Raw genomic sequence first — 17,033 nt, 5'->3', positions numbered from 1 at the left:
TGAGAGTCCGCATGCCGATGCAGGGGACACGGCTTTGTGCCCCGGTCCGGGAAGATCCCACGTGCCGTGGAGCAGCTGGGCCCGTGAGCCATGGCCGCTGAGCCTGCGCATCCGGAGCCTGTGCTCCGCAACGGGAGAGGCCACAGCAGTGAGAGGCCCGCGTACCGCAATAAATAAATAAATGTTTCTTTTTCTTTCTTTCTTTCTTTTTTTTCTTTTGCATTTACTGGTTTATTATAAAGGATACGGCCCAGCAACGGCCACATGGAAGAGATGCATAGGACAAGGTATGGGGGTGGTGGCCCAGGGTGTTCATGCCCCCTCCAGGTGCGTCACTGTCCCAGCACCTTGATGTGTTCACCAACTTGAAATCTCGATGAACATTTCTTTGCAGGAATCTGAGGTGACCCATTTTCTGACCCAGAAGATTTGACCATTCTGAATCATTCTGCCCTTTGCATCCACGTTGTCCCTTCTCTCACCTCAACATTGTCCTTTTGTATCAAACGACCGGCACATTGTCTTTTTGTGTCAAACTCCTCCTCAACCTTTAAGACATAGCTTGAGCATCACCTCTTCTGTGAAGCCCGCCATGATCACTTCCACCCATGCAGAGTTCAGGGCTGTTATTTGTAGCTCTTTCCATCTTGATGCCTCTTCCCTTGTGTTGAAATTGTCTTTATTCATGTTTTTATCCTTCTCTGGGAACTCCTTGAGAAAATGACTGTGTTTCTCAATTCATGACCTTAGTGCTTGGCGGGGGGATAAGTCATTGGCAAATACATTAATTATTTAATGCTGCCCCCAGGGAATATACTGGATACCAATCTTATGATTTGGGGCACTGGGGCTGGGACAAGGGTGATGTGAGTGAGGTGCATAAGACAAAAAATTAAAGAGGTGCTTACTCCAAGGTCATCCTGTTAGACACCCTGAGTTATTGAAAACACCAGACACTCCCTCTACACTCATTGCACAAGATAGTTTTTATTGGCATCGGGCTTTCAAATTTCAATATTAATCTTTTCTTCCACATATTTCCAAGAGCTGGCATTGTATTAACAGCATCTTGGGATGTCTGAGGTAGCACTCAAGTTTGTTGAGTGCCTAGCGTGTGCCAACCACTGCACTAGCTACTGGGGATACAGTGGTAGGCTTGATGGACAATTCCATCTTAGCTCTCATGGGACTCTTGTAGGGGTGAGGATGGGGTAGGGAGAGAATACACATAAAGAATGGCTACAATACAAGGTTAAAAAAATGAAGTTCTATAAGAATGGTGAAGTAAAACTGCTGTGGGGGCTTGGAGATGACTTCTAGTTGGGAGAATGGACAGACCTTGTGAAGGAAGTGGTATTTGGTTACTTGTAGTAACGCAGAGGATGCTGATGGAGCCTCACTCAGAGTTCCTTTGTTGGATCCGGCTGCTGGGGTGGGTGGTCCCTAAGGCCAACAACTGCACCACTCACTGGGGAATTGTCCTCTACCAATACAAGCCCCCTCTCCCTGAGATGCCTGGGAGGTGTCCTCCCTGACCACAGGTGGGCACATCCCTTCTGCAGGGGTGGTTCACAGCCCATGGGGGATCTATGGTGCTGTTCACATCCTAGGGCTCCCTGTGGGATGAGGCTGAGACTAGATTTCAGCTCAGGTCACCCCTTTGCTTAGCTCTCCCCCCCCCCCCCCCCCGCTTTCTCCTTTCCATCTTCTCCTTTCAGGGTTCTCTCAAGAGCATGTACTCAGTAAACCACAGCCAAGAGAAGGGGCAGAGAGATGGGCCTCTCCTGACCCAAAGGACATTTCCCGGAAGATACCCCACTTCCACTTACATCCCTTTGGGCAGAACTTAGCTTATATCCACACTTTGCTGCCAGGAAGGCTGGAAAACTGGGGTTTTATTATTGGAAGAAGGGGGCCAAGTAGCAGTCCCCATCTCAGTGGGTCCTAGATGGTCACAGCTGGGAAGTCTTCATATGAACTTACTATGTGCTAGCCACAGGTATTCATTTCCTTCTTTTATTTTCACAGTCACCCTAGTAGACAGGCACTGTTAGCATTGTGGCCATTGTACAGATGAGGTGGCTCTAGGGAAGAGCTCAGATTTGATCGCAGGCAGGCCAGCTGTAGGGGCCACACACCTAACTACTCTGCCGCACCACAAGGTCCAGCGCGGATAAACATGGTTTGGCCTCGTGATTTACTGCCTATTAACCACATGGCCCGGGGCAAACTACTCTGTCTCACAAGTCCTCAGTGTTGCCATCTGCACATTGGGGCTGACACACATACTTGAGTGGTCGTATGAGCAAATGAAATAACAACACAGGATAAGCCTTTGTCAGCCGGAAAGTGCTAGAAGTCAGACCGACTGCGATTTCTTCAATGACTATGGGACTCTGAATTCCAACGGAAGTAAAGACAGAGCAGCTGGGATTACCAGACCACCAGCTTCCAAAAGGTGAGGTGGTAGGCATGAGATGATGTTTTTAGGGTGATCCCCAGGGCAGAGCCCACATTGCCCGTTACTTTAGTCTCCTATCCCTGTGGGTAGAGCCGTGCCCAGTGGGATTGCTGTGCCTTTCTGGCCTCCTCAGCAGGAATAGCACAGCAGACAAGGGCAACAGAAAGGAAAAAATAAAAGACAGATGTTGGCTCCATAGAGAAGATCCGCTGTTACTGGGAAGAGCTGGATCCTGGAGCCGACACAGGTGGGCTTTCTCAGATCTAGAAGTAGTAGCATTGGCCACTTCTCTTAGGAACTTCAGAAAAGCCTTTGTTACTCTTTGCTCGTGACAGATACAAGACTCAAGGCAGCCCTGGACAGAGCTGGGTGTCGGCACAGCTTACGAACATCTCTGAGTCCAGGGCCCACGTACAGCGAGGGCTCCAGGACTAATCAGAGTGAATAAGTGAGCGGCAGCCTTTGGCTTGTGCAGCCAGGAGGTTTCTCCACAGCCGCTGCTAAAGTGGTTCTGTGCGGTGTTGTCTCTGCAAACTGGGTCAGCAGGTCAACTGGGTCTTTTATATGCCAGCCAGGTTGCCTATATTTAAGTTTAGAGCCAGATCTGGGACAGAAAAAAGATTTGGACAAAAGAAATCCATTTAGAACTTTTCTGTGCTGATGCTGACTACACGAACGGGCGGGTCATTATTTATGGGTCACACAATGGTGGTTTGCACAGTAACCTTCTTTGGTATATAAATAAGCAAAGGGTAAGAGAGGAAAACAAGAATGCATTGATTTTTTTTTTCCCTCCTCAAATGAAAGGTAGATGAAGTGATTTTATATTTGAGGATGCCTAGCTGGCGTATTACCCAGACAGCAGGAATTAGAATAGATTTAATCCTCTAATCCATACTAATGGGGACATTAAAAACCCTGTTTGTTTATTAAATTTATCTTTTTGACATTTTTTAAAAAATTTATTTACTTTTGGCTATGTTGGGTCTTCGCTGCTGCGTGCAGGCTTTCTCTAGCTGTGGTAAGCGGGGGCTACTCTTCATTGTGGTGCGCTGGCTTCTCGTTGCGGTGGCTTCTCTTGTTGCGGAGCACGGGCTCTAGGTGCGCTGGCTTCGGTAGTTGTGGCACGCGGGCTCAGCAGTTGTGGCGCACGGGCTTTCTTGCTTCGTGGCATGTGGGATCTTCCCGGGCCAGGGATAAAACCCGTGTCCCCTGCATCGGCAGGCGGATTCTTTAACCACACTGCGCCACTGGGGAAGCCCCTTTCTTGACGTTTGTAATATGATCCATCGCAGGCTTGTGGCTTCAGTGCTGCATAATGATGATATTTAGCATTTATTAAATGCTTCTTATAGTTGTGCCAGGCACAGTGCTAAGGGAAACACATGATCACATGATCTCATTCAGTCCTCACCACAAACATGCGAGAAAGCATCTGTTTTAACTCCCATTTTACAGATGAGAAACTTGAGGCACCGAGAGGCTCAGTGATTTGCTGACGCTCCTTTAGCTAATGAAGAGGGGAGGTGGGGATTGACCCCCAGTCATCCTCAGTGAGTTCATGCACTTTAGCATCATGCTGTAGGAGCGATGGGGATTGATGAGGCTGGGTGGAGGGATATCAAGAGGTGACAGAAAAGATCTGAGCCTGGATGGGTGCCCACTGCCTGCGGAGCACAGGGCTAAGCCTCTGGCCCATGATCTCATTTTGTGTCCTGAACAAATGCTCATAGGTTGATCCACCTCTGAGCATCTCTAGAACCTTCTCTGTAAACCAAAAGAGAATCTTGAATTTTCTTAATCTATGATTTAAAATAATATGGCAAATTTTCTGACATCTAGACCAGGAGGTGCCCGTAAACTGGTTCACCCATTCATTTACATCAGCGATTAGTTTTTGAGCACCTACGGTGTTCTAGGTGCTAGAGCTTTATCAGGAAATAAGACGGACAAAGATTCGTCCCCTCAGGGAGCTTACAGTCACTATTTGTCAGCATTGGGAATATCAGGATCAAAGAGACAATTCCTTAGTAAGTCACAGTTTTGGTGAGAGAGATAGGTAAGGCAATAACTTTAATACAGCATGAAAAGTGCCAGGACAGAGGTTGGAGGCCGATTGGAGCTCAGTGTGGTATCCAGTCTCCATGACGACCCCCAGTGACCCTCATATCTGATGCCCTTATGTAGTCGGTCCCCTCTCCCATGAATAGGGCTGACCCACGTAGAAAAGAGGATACTGCAGACGTGATGGGGCATGACTTACTTACAAGGTGAAGTCAGAAAAAACGTTGTGGCTTCCGCCCTTTTTTGGGAATCACTCTCTCTAGGAGAAATCAGCTACCACATCATGAGGACACTTACACAGCCCTGTAGAAAGTTCCATGTGGTGAGGAACTGACACCTCCTCTCAAAGGCCAGTACTAATTTATTATTGTTTCAAGTAATTTGTTAGGCAACGGTAGATAACGGAAACACTCAGGAAACCAGTCAGAGAAGGGAGGAGTTGGCCGTCAGGAAAGGCTTCCTGGAGGAGGTGACACATGAGCTTGTCTTGAAGGATGAGTAGGAGTCCTAAGTAAGAGTCAGTGTCAGAGAAAGAGTGTTGGGGTAGTAAGGCCCTTCCAGGCAGAAGGAACAATATGTTCTGAGTCCTGGATATTGTTCAGTTAGGGATAGAAAACAAATGCCTGTCAAGCCTAGGCAAGTAATGCAGATGAGTGAAGCAGGTGGTTTCCAGTGTGGCGTGCTGTGCCTGAGGGGTGGAGTCGGGGAGAAGTGGACAGCCCAGGTCCCTCAGCTCCAGCTGATTGCTGCCATGCCAAAATAGAGGCCCAAATTTGCCAGTTTTTTCTAATGTGTCAAGAGAAGCCAGAAATTGAATTTTAATTATAAAATCTAATTTTCAAAGGGCGGCCGACCCAAACTTCTCAGTGGCCAAATGCACCCCACTTGCAGCCTCTCGTTCAGGAGCTCTTTATAAGTCTGGGGGAGACTTAGCTTCTCTTGTGTGCTGACCACAAAACTTTGTCCTCTGCCTCCTGGTTAGCCTGAGTCCCATGGGACTGGTGCAATGATTAACTGTCTTGATAACAGCCGAGCTCCACCGAGCTCCATTAAGAGGAAAGGAAGTCAGAATGAGTCCATGTGCAGAATTCCACAGCACCTCGGCAAAGCCGTCTGTGGCCTACTACTCTTACGGCAGAAGTGTCAGAGCAAAATCGCAGAACGTAAGGTAGTTGAATACTGTGGACCGTAATCCCTGTGTGCAATTCTGAAGACAATGCCTATAGTTAGACTCCAGGCCTGGTTACTTTGTATGACTTTTAGAGATACTGGTGTGTGACGGTGGGAAGGTGCCAATCTCCATCATTGTGCCCATTTTACAGATGAGGACACTGAGTGCCAGGGAATTTTACTGATTTGCCCAAGGTCTTGTTGTCAGTAACGGGCAGGGCAGAAATCTCCTATTGGTCTGTTCAAAACCCACATTACTATCTACTCCCCTGTAGTTTTTTCCCTGGCATCAAGAACGAGAGAGTGTGAGATGCTTGGAGTTTTCATTTGAGAGGTGAAGACTGATTTGAAGCAGCGTTGGCCAGAGGACTTGTGAAGCGGAGCCTGTAGAGTGAGAAGAGTTTTTGTTTGTTTGTTTGTTTTTTCCTTAGAATGAAGTGTTTTGCTTTCCTCTCACTCCAATTTCAAGTCACTCCCTTGGTGACACTATTGAAAGGGACCCAGTTATGAAAGGAATTTCAAGGACCACCCATGTATGAGATTTAGCCACCTAGTTTGTACAGAGCTTGCAAATTATAATCAGGTGAGTCAGAATTCTTTCCCTGTTGGACCACGGACCGTGATTTGTGGCAGCAGGTGGCACAAAGTAAATGAAATGCTGTGGGTTTTGGAGCCTGGGAAATGGGAGTTTCAATCCTGATTCAGTCACTACCTCGCCGTGTGATCTTGGATGGATTGTATAACTTGTCTGAGCCTCAGTCTCCACTCCTGTTGTATGGGGACAAGAATCTTTAATTAACAGTGTTCCCAGTGCCACAGTAGGCACTCACCCAAGCCTTGTTGAAGGAATGAATGAATGAACGAGTCTCCGGTTAGGGAGGACTGCGGAGCAAATGGGACCTGAGGTATTCTTAGAGAGTTTAAATATGTGAAGGGGAGGGAGGGAATTGCGGGCAGGGAAATGGTGTGGCCAGGGGCCTGGTGGCAAGAATGCCAGGTTTAGGAGACAGGGAAAAGCCCAATATGGCTTCTTAAGGAGGAAAGGGTGGTCCAGGAGGGGCCTGCACTGCGTCCCTCATCCTGATTACATTTCCTCAGAGACAGACTGCTCTTAGGTGCTGATACTAACAGTTCCCTAAGAAGGCTCTTCATCTCCAATCTCAAAGTGCTTTGCAAGCATTAATTAAATCTCCAAACTCCTAGTGAGGTAAGTAGTATTTATCCACCTTTCGTAGGTGGGGAAACTCAGTCACAGAGAGAAGAGATTTGCCCAGGACGACGTCTAGGTGGGTGTCCTTCCCATCCTCCTTCAAGATTCTCAGAACAGAGCTAGAATGCAGTTTTAGGAGAAAGCAGGAAAACAAATTCAGATCACTTTGCTTTCTCCCTCCTACACCCTCATATGCACAAGAAACAAAAACTAGGACAAAAAAGTAAAAGTCATCATTAAATAATATTTCTTAGAATTTTCTAAGGCCCTTTAATGTATTCTCAAGGAATAGGACTCTCTTCATAGTTTTTAAGGACTTGTGGGCAACGTGGTGGAGAAAATTGTTCAGTTGAGTGTTTCTGTGATATAATTCAGATTTAGGAGCTGTGTGTCATATTTCTTACTGGTAAAATAAGAAGCTTTCCTCCGTGTGTTGTTGGGAGGATTAAATGAATGAGTGTGTGTATATATATATGCACGAATCTCAGGACCCGACTCATTGGAGGCACTTGATCAGACATGGTCACAGTGATGATTTTGGTGGAGCTGGCAGAATGCCCACCCTGGTCTTTGGAGTGTCTTCTGGACATTTTCGCTAGAGTGTCCTCCCATCACATTGATTCATGTATTTGACCACTATATTGCCCTTTACGTGCTCTGTTAGGTTTTGGGAATATGACAGTGCACAAAACAGGCGTGGGCTCTGGTCTCTGGTTCCCCTCTGGCTTCTTACAGTTCAGTTCAGGAGCCAAACATTAAAAAAAGAATCCCATAATGTAATGTTCCTGCTGAGGTAAGCACTAGAGATCTGTGATGTTCCCAAGGGGGTTAAGAGACCAGGATTCCTCCAAATCTGGGAAAGCATCAAGGGCTCTTCAGGGGAAGTGATGCTTCAGCTGGGTTGCAGAGGGCGATAGGAGATAAACAAGTGATGGAGAGAGGGAAGAGGGTACCACCAGAGGGAACAGCACATGCAGAAACACACCAAACTAAAGAGATGCAAAAGCATTCACTTAACACCCATTACTAAGCGCCTTGTTTGGAAAGGTTGCCAGGCACCAGGAGGAGAGAGAGGCACGGGTGAGAAACTTCTCCACAGGCCCTGGAGAAGCAGGATTCAGGTGATGTTAATTCAGTTCTCACACTGGAGTCCAGTTGGAGAACAAATGTAGGAAAGAAGATAGAATCTGTCAGAGGCTTTAGGGAATAACTCTGCCTGGAGAGGTTGAGGCAGGTTTCCTAGAGGTGACCTGGGAGCTGGGATTTCTTTTATTTATTTGTCAGCAAAACTATTGAGCGTCTGTAAGGTGCCAAGCAGCAGGCTTTGCCTGTGGTAAAGGAGGAGACGCATAGCAAAGAGGAAGGTCAGCTGTTGGCAGTGAGAAAAAAAAAAAAGAGTGTGATCTGGTTCTCATACCTTCCATAGGGAAGGGGAGGTCAGTGGGTGTGAGCTGTGTTTGTGAAAGCTGATATAATTGAACAGTTCAGACTTAATAATGATATCTAATTAACTCATGATAACCAATAACACCTTGTGCTGATTCAGCACTTCCCAGTTTAGAAAGCGTATGCATTAACTCATCGGATAGTCACAACAGCTCTGCAAGGAGGTGGAACCAGTACTATCGCTTACATTTTAAAGACCATGAATTTGAAGCTCAAGAAAGGTAAATAAATGAATGATTTGCTTTTTGTGAGATATAATGCCCACTGTTGATGATACATTAAAGGACCTGACTCTTGGGTCCATCCATTTAGAATTTGCTTCCTGTGAGGTGTTTTACCCAAATCTCCATCCTCCTTGGAGTTTTTCAAAGTTCACAGCTGAAGATTAGATTCCGGGGCACACCCCAGACCCTCAACGCAAGCCACCATTGGCTGACCTCTCTCCAGCTCACCTGTACTAGGTAACGTTTACCTGCATCTGCAGTTACTACCTGAATAAGAATAAAGCTGCATTTCTTTACAAAAGCTAAACTGGGTGACCATCTAATAGATCATGTAACCCCAGACACTTCTGAGAGTGAAAAGGGGTGTGATTCATAATTGCATTAGGATAACAGGTATGTGCTGGGATTGTCCCGGGCAAGCCGGGATATATAGTCATCATACCCACGAGCCATCCCTCTCCCTAATTGGATTCAGATTCTTCCTTCTGTCCTCACTTTCTTCCGAATCATGCACTCATTCAATTATTGGACAGTCATGCACTGGACGCCTCTGTTCCCGGTGTGCTGGGCTGCCGGGGATGAAGCATCCTGGCTCCTTTCCAGAAGCACGGGGTGAACACTGACTAGCTACCCTGGATAGGCGGATGCGAACCTCCTGGTAGCCTTCATTTGCCATCTTTGCATTGGTTAACGAGTAATCAAAGGCGATGTTCCTGGAGGGCAGAGGCCATATCTCCTGTGCCTTGCACGACATGTAGGTCACGTGGGGCTGTTCAGGAAACTGTGTCCACAGACACCACCTGGCAAGCCTTTCAAAGGGATGGAAAGGCCTCCCAGCCCATAGCAGTGTTCAGCTAATGATTCCCAGCCGGTCCTCTGCTTTCAAATGCCTTTTCCCCTTCACTCTCCCTTTGTGTCTTGTGTCTTGAAACACTCATCACATAGTAATTCATTATTTGTGAATATTGGTTTCATGCTTGTCAGACCAGAAGCTAGGGGCTGATCCCCAGTGTCTAGCAGAGGCCCCGGCTCGTGGGAGTCTTCACTGCACATTTGCTGGCTGGCTGACAGGCTTAGAGGTTCAAGGCAATGGACAGCCTCTGATGAGAACCTGGGCTTCCTGGGTGAATAATAGGGTGCAGGCAGAGGCTGGAGAGGGGCTCAGAGATTTGGGGCTGGATGGATAGAGGTTACTTGAGTGGGATATCCACCAGGACAGTCTGGCTAAGGGGAAGGAATGAAACGCCGGTTCTCCTTCCTGAGCTCCCAGGTAGGCGTGTCGGCTGTGTGGTGGCCCTGCCCCTCCACCCTCCGTCCTACCCAGAGGTAGGTTTGGCCTCAGCTGAGCAGAGGGACCAAATAAGGAGAAGGAGTTTCTGTCTGGATGGAACGGAGGCCCCATTTACAGGATTCCAGGTGTCCCAGGGCTGCCAGTGGCCAGGTGTGCAGAGCTCAGCTCAGCTGGCATGAAGGGTGTTCCCACCGCACTCACTCATCTGGCAACCCCAAGCGTGCAATTCCCTCACCTTTTCCGCTCTGGGACAGGGTCTGCAAAATTTGCTGCAGGACTGTACCTGCTGAGGGGCCGGCCCCGGATGAGGCTTGCTGGGGGGAGACCTTTGAAGAGGGCTCTTGACCCTGGCAGTGGGAAGAGGAGGTGGTGACAGGAAGGGCTGGATCCCCTGGGGCCAGAGAAGGAAGGAGCTAGAGCTGCAGTGAGGGGTTGCCACCTGGGAGGTGTTAAGCAGCCCATTTCACAGGTCGTCCTGTCCTATGACGCTCAACCTGAATGCTACTACCCATAGCCCAAATGCCTGGGTTCAAATCCCATCTCAGTCTCCTGCTGGCTGCATAGCCGAGGGCAAATTACCCTTCTCTTTACCAGTTTCCTCACCTGCAAAATGACAACGACAATAGAAACCGCCTCGCCAGGCTCTTGAGGGGGTCAACGGCTCAGTGCACGTAAAGCTCTCAGACAATCTCTGGTGCGAAGCGCCAGTTCAAAGCAAAGCACAGAAACGTGCCTTCATGCCTTTCCCCACATGTTCTAAGCTCCTGTAAGCCTTGACTCTCACCCCAGTTCCCACCTGCCGTGACCCTACCTCTCCTCCTAGGCAGAGCCTAATCACCTCCCTCATTTAGTCATTTCTTCATGCATTTATTCAGCAAAACTTACTGGGTACCTGCTACTTGCCAGAAACTGGTCAGAGCCTATGGTAACAAATCGACAAAATTCCTGCCCTCAAGAAGCCCATAGTCCAGTGGGGTGGATAAAATAAAAGATAGATAATTTAAATCAGATAAAAAGTCATAAATTCCCCTAGAGAGAGGTAGAGATTAAAACTTTTAACAGGAGAGAGCTTGGAAGGCTGCCTGGAAGAGGTGCCATTTAAGCTGGGTTGGAAAAGATGGGTCAGATGATAATAACATAATCATAATAGCTCCCATTTTTGAGCATTTGCTCTGTGCCCTGTAGTATGTGCTTTTCATGGATTATCTCTTTGCAACACACCCCAGGAGGCAGTAGTGTCATTATCCTTCCCTTTATAGACGAAGAAACAGATAACTGGGTCATCCAAGTTCTCATAGCTGGTAAGTGAGGGATCAGGACTCGGTCCTAGGCTGTCTGGAGCCCACGGACCGCTGAGCCCTGCTAAGCAAGCCCTGGCCTCTTTATGCTGGAACTCTCTGCCTGAGGAGATCCTGGGATTCCTCACTCCAGGGCTGCTGCAAAAGCTGGAATATGTCTGACACCGTGCTTTGTATGAACCATGTGCACATCAGTTGTCCTAACTCTCGCTGGTCCTCAGTAAATATTTGTAAATTGAATAGCAATGTGCAATGCTCATGGAGTGCTTTCCAGATAGTAGCCCTCTTCTAAGAGCTTTCCATGCATTAACACATTTATTCCTCACAACCTCGCTATAGGGGACTGCAACTATTATCTCTATTTTATGGAAAAATAACTAGCCGTGCAGAGAGGTTAAACTACTTGCCTAAGGTCATATAGCTCTGGAGTAGAAGTCTTGGGTAGGAGGAATCCCAGGTCTTCCCCAATTTATGATCCTGTAGTTTGTCTCCCTCCTTTCCTCCTTCTCTCCCTCCCTTCCTTTCTCCCTTCCTTCCTTCACCATGCCCCTTTCTGCTAGGGTAAGGGGAATTCAGGCCAGGGTAGGGGTACCAACAGGTATCCAAGGCAGTCTCAAAACAGTACAGTTCTTGCATCTCAGGGGTGAGGGTGGAGACCTGGATGCCCTCTCCAGGATTTGGAAAACACTGGGCTGGCCAGTCCTTGAAAGGATGCAGGAAGCCTCTGTATTTGGCTGCCGCTAACTCAGGGAATTAGGCTGGCTGACATTGAGGACTTTCAAAGCTTGCTTGTGTCGACATGTATCTATGGGAACAAATGCAGTGAAACCATCTAGGAGGCCAGGTGTAGGAGACCTCACTGTCAACAGAAGACCTCACGTTTACAGAAGATCCGAGTGTAAACTCACGCTGCCCCTTTCATTCCCCGTCGGCATGTCTCAGTCTCCCTTTCACAAGATTAGAAGCTGCTCTGAAGGCAGGGACCACATCTGACTCATCCTTGCGGGCTTCTACCCACTGCAAGTGCCTGCCATGGTGCTCGGTACCTAGGAGGTGCTGCAAACACATTAATAACGTAAAAAGTGGTGAACGTAATGTGACTCCTGTGTACATTCCCTTGTGGTTTGTGGCCTAGATGTTCGGCTTCTTAGCTGGGAGAACTTCACTCTTCCATTTGCCTCTCTGGGCCTCAATTCCCTACTGTTGTGAGGATTAGATGAGGTCCTACAGAATTTAGAACAGTGCTTGGCACTTGGTAAGTATTCCACTAGTGTTAACTATCCCTAATATTATTAACATAGACGTAATATCCTCAAACCATTTGCTGCATATACTGGGAGTCAAGGAGACCCAGATTTGAGTCCTAGCTCTTCTGCTGTATCTTGGGTGAGTTACTGCACCTCTTTTTACATCTGTAAAGTGGGGATAAATTTTCTACCCTATGGGGGGCTGAAGATATGCCTGTAAAGCCCCTAGTTTCGGGCAGACGCAAAGAAGTGCTCAGGGAACACCCTTGGCCTTAATGGCGTTCATGGAGATCGTGATTAAGCTGCGACTTTGCGACACAATCCCAGTTTCATATGTGATAAACAGGGAGCAGAGGAGTCCGTGGTTAGTTTTAGGGTTATTGTCTGCTAGGAAAGCTCGACCTCCTTATTGTCTTGAGGGGCCTAAAAATAAATGGTGAAATACCCTGCACTGGGTCATCCACTTTGCCCTCCCACGTTTTCCTACCCAGAATCTCCTTGGCCCCTTTGAAAAGGTGTTTCCTGTCCTCTTCCAGGCTTCTGGGATATTTGGACGTTTCGATTCTGCAAAAGCAACGCTCTCTGAATTGTCAAGTATTGCTGTCAGCCAGCTCATTTCAGGACTGGTCTCTATTGTACCATGGAGGGTTCCCAGCAACCCTCCCTTCTGGAAGACACAAACCCGAGAGGAAGGGCAAAGCCCAGAATACTTCATTTTTATTCCTGCGGTGGCAATGCCTGTTGCAATGAACTCCAGGCCGAGAGGATGGCAAATGTCTTCTCCCTATTCTTCCCATCCTTCCCCAAGCCATCAGGGCCGCGGAGCCCAGCCCTGGACCATTTGCATGGCCGGCCGTGGTGCTTTATGAGGGCGACGGCCCCCACGCGGTCGAGCAGCTGCCTCTCCCTGGGTTTGAATAAAACACCACGAGCCACAATACACATAAAACCCTAATGTGCCTTCAAAATTACCTCATCTTTTATTTAGAGGTTATTCCGCCCTTGTCTTCCTTTATCACTCTTTATGTGACTGAAGTGGGGCCGCAGCGAACGAGGCCATCTGGGTGGCTGAGCTGAGGAAGTGTGGAGGGGTAACTTTGGAGAGGCTGCCAGGCCCCAGGGGCCCCTTCATCTCAGCCCCTCCTCCCCGCCCTGAAGCCAGCTCTTTCCATTTGGAGGTTGCTGCTTCCCTACCAGGTCCGTTTTTATATTGTCCCTCCAACTGTGGATTTTATTGTCTTTCTTCGTGAAAGGGAGGCGCCTTTCTGAGAAGCTGTGATTTCTGAGTGAGCTGCACATGCAGCTCTGGCGGAGGCTGGAGCCCCGACCCTCCCAGACCAGGACTTCGGATTGGCCTTTCTAGCAGAGTCCTTGTTCTCTGAGCTCAGGATCCTTGACATTTAAAGGCCAAGAAGAGTCGTGATTTATTCTTAAGCCCAGTTGGGAGAAGGGGGCGGGGAGAATGGAGACGTTGCTTTTTGCTGGCTAACGCCGTGCTTCTCAGACTTTAGTATATGTAAGAATCACCTGAAGGGCTCATGGAGGCAGGTCTGGGGCAGGGCCTGAGATGCTGCATGTCCGTGACTTTCCAGATGATGCTGATGCCGTGAGTCCACGGACTACACTTTGAGAATCACTGCGCTAGAGAGATCAGTGAATTAAGGTGAGAGAGAGATAGAGTGTGTGTGTGTGTGCGTGTGTGTGTGTGTGTGTGTGAGAGAGAGACAATGACAGAGACAGAGAGAAAGAGAGGCCAGAGAGAGATAGAGACAAAGACACACACATACACACGCACACAGACACACACAAGCAGTGACTTTACTTTCTGAAGGAACGTTTCCTACCTAGGGTAAAGATGGGATTAAACGATAGCAAATTGGATTCCCGGTTTTAGAACTGGGAGGCCCTGGAACATATGGCTAATGCAGCTCAAAGAGTTTCCCTCTACCGCAATTTCAAAGGGTTAGCTATTCTCAGATTTGGGAAATGCCTTTAGCCTGGTCCTGCTGGGAGCAAAGTGTGTCCTCTCTATTTCACAAGTCTTTGATATTAAAGAGATCTCCAAGGACATAACGGCCATGCTCTTCAAGCAGTACAGTAGAGTGGTTGGGAGCCCAGCGTCCAGGGTCAGACCAATGGGAGTTCATCTTTGTAATCCTGGGCAAGCTAGGAAACCTCTCTCTCTCTTTTTTTTTTTTAAATTTTTATTTTTGGCTGCATTGGGTCTTTGTTGCTGCGTGCGGGCTTTCTCTAGTTGCGGCAAGCGGGGGCTATTCTTCGATGCGGTGCGTGGGCTTCTCATTGCAGTGGCTTCTCTTGTTGCGAAGCATGGGCCCTAGATCGTGTGGGGTTCAGTAGTTGTGGCGTGCGGGCTCAGTAGTTGTGGGGCACAGGCTTAGTTGCTCTGCAGCATGTGGGATCTTCCTGGACCAGGGCTCGAACCCGTGTCCCCTGAATTGGCAGGCGGATTCTTAACAATTGCGCCACCAGGGAAGTCCTAGGAAACCTCTATGAGCCTCAGTTTCTTCAGCTGTAGAATGGAATAGAATCAGTACCAACCTCAGGGGATGTTGTAAGGATTAAATGAAATCGTGCAGGTGAAGTCTCCCAGCACTGTGCCTGGGACATCGTCAGCCTCAACAAAGTATGACTGTTACTATTGTCAGCGTGCTGTCTTTACTGAGCGTCTCTTAGTGTTTCTTAAGGTTTGATGAACATCTATTTAATACTATGTGCCAAACTTTTTTATACTTGTTATTGTATGTAATCACCTGAATTTGTCGAAATAGCTGTACCATCCTCCTTTACTGATGAGAAAACATTTACTCAGAAAGGTTAAGAAATTTGCCCTGGTTATTTATTAAAGTCACAAAGCTTACAAGTGGTATGCCCGAGATTACACGTCGCCTGACTGGTTCGCTTCCCTCTACAACCCAGGTGGAGCTGGAATTTTCTCTTGGCTCTGCTGCTGAGGAATTGTGTGATGTTAGGTACTGTGCTCACCCTCTCTGGCGCTCATCACATAAGCAGTAAAAGGAATGGATTATTCATGCTGAGATGAAGTCTTCCTTGCAGTGGTTCCAATACTAGTAGCTGGGGGCCTGCAGGCGTTTCACAAGGATTTTCACTGGTCTTAATCAGGTTTCACTCGTGTCATCACGAATCTAGCAATTTAACAAATATCTCTTGAGCATCTACCATGTGTCCAGCACTATTCTAATCACTGAAGATGGTACAGTGAACAAAACAGAGGAAGCCACTCCCCTCCTTGGGATTATGTTCTACTTGGAGAGATGGTAGTGGTGACCATAAACGTATAAACACAAAACTTATAAACAGATAAGTAAGTCTTCCAGGAAAAGGAAGTAGCAGAGAAGCCTCTGAGTTGAACCCATGCTTAGAATGTTCTAGAAACAGCCAGGAAGCCCAAGTGGCTGGAATGGAATGAACAGGGGGAGAATGTATGCAGGGGCTGCACGTGGAGACCCTTGTGGGCCACAGCGCAGACTCTGGCCCTTACTCTCGAGGCAGTAAAGCCACTTGTTTTGTGTAGGGTCCCCTGGATGCCTATCCTGAGACTAGCATCTGGGTGGTCTATGTGGGAAGCGGTTCCAGGAACTATCAGGAGAGGGGTGGAGAAGTGAGACAGGGAAGAAAAGGAAACCAAGAAAAGGGGCATCATCAAGCTGTGAGCAACTAGAGCTTGGTCCTCCTGGGAGCTCTGGGGACCGGTGTAGAGGATGCCTTCATGCTGTCCTGGTCCACTCTTCCCCAGCCATTGATGGTTGAGGGCTGTGTCCAAGGGCATTAACTATCCGGCATGTTCTGCTTGCCCTGTGCTTGGCTATGTGAGCTGCCCCAGCCACAACAAAAGGCTCTGCGGCAGAGAGTTGCAGGTGAACGTCCTTTGGTTGGCACAGGTGAAGGCAGAGGGCACAGGGTCAGGACAGCAATGCTTCTAGGACACCATTGGAAGTTTTTGAGCAAAGGAATGATGTGATCTGACATTTTGAAAAGTGTCACCTTGGATGGTGTGTGGAGAGTCGACTGGGGGTCAAGAGAAGAAGCCAGCGGAACAGTTGAAAAATCATGGCGATAATTTATATGTGTGATCTGGGGTCAGGGTGGTGATGGTGGATGTGGTCCATTCAGCTCCTGTTTTGAATGGATTCTGTAACCTCAGGGAAAACCCACACTTTTTTAAGCATCAGTGGCTGTGTGGACCACAGTGCTGGATGGATTCTTACTTAATTTCTTTTCATCTTCTTACGTGCTTAACGTTGCAGCCTTGAATTCAACATTAACTATATTCAAACGGTATGCAAACTAGCTCATTTGTGCACCGACTCCAGAAAAGTCTGTTAGAGTCTTCCTTTTTAGGAACAAGCATCAAATGCTTCTGACAGTGAGACTCCGATAATATGGCTAAGATTATAGAAGCTTAGGAATATTAAAAAAAAAGTCATGAACCTTAAAAACAGTCCATTTTTGGTTATCCAGGTAATGAGTTTAGGGATCTACTATAATTCAGTAGGTATTTGTGAATGTGTTTGGTTTAAACAGTTACATAATAAATGCTTGTTCAACTAAATTGAATCTGCTGATAGAAAACCCACAGCACT

General features: G+C 47.7%; 1 pseudogene; it reads right to left on the bottom strand.

Annotated features, from left to right (window-relative positions):
* Positions 1–17,033, bottom strand: part of LOC132507981 (uncharacterized) — a 130,317-nt pseudogene that overhangs the window by 32,388 nt on the left and 80,896 nt on the right.

This window comes from Lagenorhynchus albirostris, chromosome 17, assembly GCF_949774975.1.
Source record: "Lagenorhynchus albirostris chromosome 17, mLagAlb1.1, whole genome shotgun sequence".
Classification (NCBI taxonomy): Eukaryota; Metazoa; Chordata; class Mammalia; order Artiodactyla; family Delphinidae; genus Lagenorhynchus; species Lagenorhynchus albirostris.
The sequence above is the reverse complement of the archived record's forward strand: the minus strand, read 5'-3'. Positions and strand labels throughout refer to the sequence as shown.